A 6000-nucleotide genomic window follows, 5' to 3' on the forward strand; every position below is an offset into this window, starting at 1 on the left:
ACAAATTGGGTCTTAATAGCCATATATGGAAATTTACATCTATCAGGTTTTAAATAACCTCGAAGAGTGGACATGAGAACGAATAAGACAAGCTTCTGTATTATATGTATAATATAAATATTTAATGAGGAAAAAGAGTATGCGCTCGACCGTTTTTACCATTCATGCGGTTGAAGAGAGAGGTGCACTCTCATTGGCTATTGAAAGTGGGCCCATGCGTATGCTACAGAAAAAGAGTATATGTTGTTAAAAAAACCAGCAGCAAAGAAATTCCCAAATCGGAGAGGTCTCGAAGCCGACGATCCTCCGACGGAAACGCTCGCCCAAAACTCCGACACGCACCGACGATCCATCCAACGGAAACGCTCGAACGATCTTCTCCTCCCACAGGTTAGTGCCTTCTTCCTCTTTTCCTCCTTTTTTTTCCCTACGGATTTGTCTGTAAAGAAGAGGATTTTTTCATTTTTTTCAGCAGGAGAAACCCAAATCCTCGAGGTCTTGAAGCCGACGATCATCCGATCCTCCTACCCAAATCCTAGAGGTCTCGTATAAACCCAAATCTCCGATCCTCCTACCCACCAGCCGTATAAACCCCAAAGAAAACCCTCATCCGACGGAAACGCTCGCCCATGAACGATCTTCTCCTCCCACAAGTTAGTGCCTTCTTCCTCTTTTCCTCCTTTTTTTTTTTTGCCTACGGATTTGTCTGTAAAGAAGAGGGTTTTTTCATTTTTTTCAGCAGGAAAAACCCAAATCCTCTGTGAGATAAATTTCTTTGCTACGGTTTCAGCTTTATTTTAACTTCTCTCTCATTTTCTATTTCTTTGCTGCAAAAATCTTGCAGAAATTTTTGATTTTTGATTTTCTCTCTTTTTTATTTTTCTGCTGAAAAGCTAATCGATTTAGGGTTCTTTCTCATGAAACCCCCTTCCACTGTAAACCATAAATCCATGAAACCCCCTTTGGGTTCTATATTTTAATTTTTTTCTTCTGTTGATGCTTAATTTGTAACGCTTCTCTCCGTTTTTTTTGTTGTATAGTGGGTTGCTAAAAGCTAATCGATTTAGGGCTCTTTTTTTCATGAAACCCCCTTCCACTTTAAACCCTAAATCCTGTTTAAAATTTTAACAGAGAAGCTTATTGCTGCAAAAATCATGAATGTTGCACAAATTTTTGATTTTCTCTCTTTTCTCCTTTTTTCCTGCAAAAATCATGAATGTTGCAGGAATTTTTGATTTTCTCTCTATTTTAGGTTTTATCTTATGCTCATAGCTTATTTTCATACTCAATTCTCAGTTATTTTTATCTTCTTGAGGTTCTGCTAGGGTTTTTTTTTATGATTTCACCCCATCTACATCATGCTATTCCCTTAATTTTTTTTGTAGTTAGTAGTTACCTTCACCTTGTTAACCATGGAAAGAGTTTTCCATTTTCCATGCATAGTGCCAAATTCATTTGTATTAGTAATCTAATTTGTCGTTTTCTTATTAAAATTCATTTCTTGGTGAAATCTACAATAGTTTTGTAGAATTAGTCAATCGGCCATTTCTTGTTTTGTATTTTGCTCTCTCTATTTATGATAGTGGTAACTGCTGATATCATTTCCCCTTTATTTTCTGCTCTCTCTATTTAGGTATAAAAAATGGACCCCTCTATTGACGATGGGTTTAATCTGAACGATGATAATTTAGTATGGGATGGGAATATAATTGACATTAATGATGGGGTGAATGTCAATGATGATGATCTACAATGGGAGGCTACTGATGGGAAAGACGGAGATGAAGGTTGTAGTCATACAGTTACTACTCCCAACAAGGTTGTCGGTGAAGATAGTATTGTGAATATGCCGTTTGAGGACCAGGTTTTTCAAACTTGGGAAGCTGCATATGAGTTCTACAATGCTTATGCGTATGCTACTGGTTTTGGACTACGAAAATCTAGTACTACCATATCAAATTTAACAAAGACGGTGATATCGAGAACGTTTGTATGTAATAAAGAGGGAGAGAAAAAGGATAAGGAGAAGAGAGATGATGTTAAGGACTTGAGGGAGCGTCGCCTTGCCAGAATGAATTGTAAAGCAAGGATGATCATCAAATTGAGAAATAAAGAGTGGAAAGTTACAACTTTTGACGACATCCATTCTCATGACCTTACTTCACCACTTAAAACGCAAATGCATCGTTCACATAGTCAATTCCGTAAAAACAAAGGCTGTAAGAATTTGATTGAACAGCTCAGTGGAAGCAATTTCAAGCCTGCTCAGATAAAGAATGCCATTAACTCTACTTCCAATGCTCCCGTGGTCTCAACAAATCAAGTTATTGCCCATTTGAGAGCAGTTAGGGAGAACAATATGGGTAAAGAAGCGGTGATAGTGGCGAACCATTTCCAAAAGAGAAAGTCTGAAGACCCGAACTTCTAATTTGAGTTGGAGTTAGACGCGAATGGAACTTTGCGTTCGATGTTCTGGGCTGATTCGAGGGCGAGACAAGCATACCTTACGTTTAGTGATGTGATCGTATTTGATGTGACTTATAAAACGAACAGGTTTAAAATGCCGTTTGCACCGTTCACTGGGGTTAACCATCACAGGCAGTCGACTCTTTTTGGATGTGCACTTCTTGCCGACGAGACAGAGGAGACTTTCACCTGGTTATTTGAGCAGTGGCTCACGTGTATGTTTCGTAAAGCTTCAGGTGCTATAATAACTGATATGGACGGGGCTATGCGAAATGCAATTCGAAAAGTATTTCCACATACCAGGCATCGGTTTTGTTCGTGGCACATAAAGAAGCATCTCCTTGAGCATGTTGCGGACATGAGAGATGTCGACACTGATTTCTACAAGGATTACAATCACTGGTTTTACAGGAGGGAAATAGAGGATTCTGAGACAGAATGGAAATCTCTGGCTGATAAATATGACATTGGTGAAAGTCATTGGTTAGGAAAAATGTGGGATATCCGCGAGCATTGGGTTCCCGCCTATTAGAGAGACACATTCACAGCAGGAATGACATCTAGTCAACGGAGTGAAAGCGTAAATTCCTTCTTTGATGGTTATGTTAACCAGAACACCTCCTTAGTTGAATTCTTGGGTCAATACGACAAGGCACTGGTTGAGCGGCGTAAAGCCGAATTGGAAGAAGATTTTAAGTCTAAAAATACAATTGCCAAAATGAACACAACCAGCCCATTGGAACTAAAGGCTGGGGAATTCTATACAAAGAAGATGTTCACCATATTCCAAGATGAGATGATGGGTAATTTTGCCTTATGGAAAGACAAGTTGGGAAAGAACGGCAATGTTGTGGAATACAATGTAGGAATCAGGACAGATGACAAGAAGAAATACCTTAGGGTTCTGTTTGACAGTTCCAACGATGTAACTGCGACATGTCAATGTGCTAAGTTTGAGAGGGAAGGAATCTTATGCAGACATATCCTTCACGTTATGGATAGAAAGCAAGTACCTACTATCCCTAAACGCTATTTATTAAAGAGGTGGTCAATTGATGCAAGGTATCGAGCTGGGGGCACAACATCTGTAACCCAAGGAGATACTAGTGGCGTGAATGGACTGAAGAGGTGGTGTCTAATGTCAACATGGCAGCAACTGATTGAAAAAGTTGGTAATGACGAGATTCTCTTCAAGAAGATGACTGATTTTTGTACAGAGCTTGCTGTAGAAGTTGAAAAGAAGGAGAAGGATATTGTCTCTCCGCAGAGTGACTTGGTAACAGTTGGTAGCCAAGTGCAGTCAAACATTGGTCCTAGTGAAATACCTCAGTTAAACATTGGTCCCAGTCAAATACCTCTGTCAAACTTTGATTCCAGTCAAATACTTGGGTTTACAATTCGCGACCCTGAAGTTGTAAGGACGAAGGGCAGGCCAAAGCGTGCAACGCGTCATGTATCTGGCATAGAGGCCACTCAAGCACAAAAACAGCAATGCCAGTGCTCAAAATGTGGGGGATATGGACATTACAAAACAAGCTGTCAAAAGAGGACTAAGGTTTGGAAACGTTATTATTGCTCTTGTCAATTTATTATGCTCCGTTTTTTTTCTTATTGATTTAAATCTCTACTACTGTGCTTGCTAATAGGTGGCTGCAAATGAGCAGCAAAATGCCGATACCCAAGATGGAAATGAGTAAGATGAAGAAAGTTAGACTCTTGCTGTTTTACTACTGTTGTTGTACGCTTCTTTATGGTATGAGATACCAATCCTTCCCCCTGTTACTGATATTAGTATAATGGTTGGATTTTTTTTTAAATGTTCTTCTTTGTCATAGCAATAATTGTTATAGGTCCACTACTTATTAGCTTGATTAGCCTTTAATTGGGCTTTCTGTTTCTCTTTTCTAGGTCTTCCACATATCGCATTTGTTTCCTTTTTATCCATATAGCTATTGTTTGAATTTGCGTTCCTGCAGGTGAATGGCAAAACAAAAGTTCTACGCTGTTTTCAAGGGAAGGCAGGTTGGTGTATTTGAAAATTGGCAGGATTGCCATCTTCAGGTCAACAAGTTCAGTGGAGCTTGTTATCAATCATATGGGACTAGGCAGGAGGCAGATGTTGTCCTTCATGCCTATTTACATGGCAGTACTGGGTGCGTACAAAATGGGAAAGAGGAGACCAGCGCTCACGGATATTCACTAGCGTCAACAACTTCTGCCGGGTCAACTTCCTCTTCTACTTAGATATGGTTCTTATGTTTGGTGTTCTTTTCATTTTACTGGACATGTCTATTGGCTGTAAATTTGCTTCGGATTGTGTTTTAGTGGACATAGCCCACATGGTGATCAATCATCAAATCCGTTATGACTATGTTTGTAACTATAATCTAGATTCTCAAAAGTCTAAATCATGCATAACACATGAATATTTTTGTAACTATAATGGACTGTTTTACCTACGTGAGTAATGTTTGCAGATGGATATACAATTCCAGCAGGATGGGCGATTATGGTGTGTCCTCCAGCCGTCCACTTGAATCCTGCAACTTATGAAGATCCACTTGCCTTCAATCCATGGAGATGGGAGGTGTGCCATTATCAGTTTTCTATCAATCATGGCAACAAAAATGCCAAACTTCCTTTCTTGCTAACAGAATGTAGTGTTCTAAAAATGGGTCTTGGATTTTCTTTCATGTTCTTTCTTGCTGTTCAAAAATGAAAAAAAAAATTGACAAACATGAACAAATACTTAACAGGGCACTGATGCACGAGGTGGGTCTAGATTCTCATGTAAATGGGAATGATACAAAAAGTTTATTTGATTATTTGTTCAGGAACAGACTGATCTATTCATGTTCTTGTGAAGTGAAAAAAAATGCTTGTTTCAGTTTCTTTCCTTGTTCATATTTTTTGCATTAGGTGGAAAATTATGGGCATGTTTAGATTCATGAAAATTTGAAGATAACCCTACGTTATTTGTAGTTTGAATGTTTAATGAAAGAGTTACGGAGTTACTACCAAAAAGCAGGATTTTGAAAGTGAGATTAACTTCACATTAGATAGATGACCACTGACCAAATCAATGTTAACAATCAATTTATGGGTTCCACAGAGGGACATGCATTTGTGAAAATCCGATATAGGGGGTCCCAAGTTATAATAGAAATGGCAACTATGAGGAGGGAGAATACGGTTGTTTAAGAAAACTAGAATTTACCAATTTGAAAAACTTAAACCGATTAAGAGATCAAAAACAATATTTTAAGCATACAAGTTAAATCTAATGGTGCAATGCAAATGAAAGAGCAAAGAGATAGAAAGAGTGCACCCGAGATTTAAAGTGGTTCGGTCCTCAAACCCGAGGCCTACTCCACTCCACCAACCAAACCCGTTGATGGCTTCACTATTTGATCTTCTTAACCTTGGCGAAGATCGGTGCCAATTACAATTGCTTTAACCTTGGTGGCAATCCTCACCACGGAGAAAAAGGGCTCCGCTTCTCCGAATACTCGCCCGAATACAAATCTTAAAAGA

General features: G+C 38.9%; 1 long non-coding RNA gene across 1 annotated transcript in view; it reads left to right on the forward strand.

The window, feature by feature from the left end:
• LOC143853214 (uncharacterized) overlaps positions 1-4839 on the forward strand; it is a 97754-nt gene extending 92915 nt beyond the window's left edge. The window contains exon 2 of the long non-coding RNA XR_013237053.1: positions 4443-4839. This is a non-coding gene — a long non-coding RNA (uncharacterized LOC143853214). The remainder of the gene's footprint in view (positions 1-4442) is intronic.
• The last annotated feature ends 1161 nt before the right edge of the window (positions 4840-6000 follow it).

Source organism: Tasmannia lanceolata, unplaced genomic scaffold (assembly GCF_043159265.1).
Source record: "Tasmannia lanceolata isolate RefF3 unplaced genomic scaffold, GAP_Taslan_0.1 ptg000019l, whole genome shotgun sequence".
Lineage (NCBI taxonomy): Eukaryota > Viridiplantae > Streptophyta > Magnoliopsida > Canellales > Winteraceae > Tasmannia > Tasmannia lanceolata.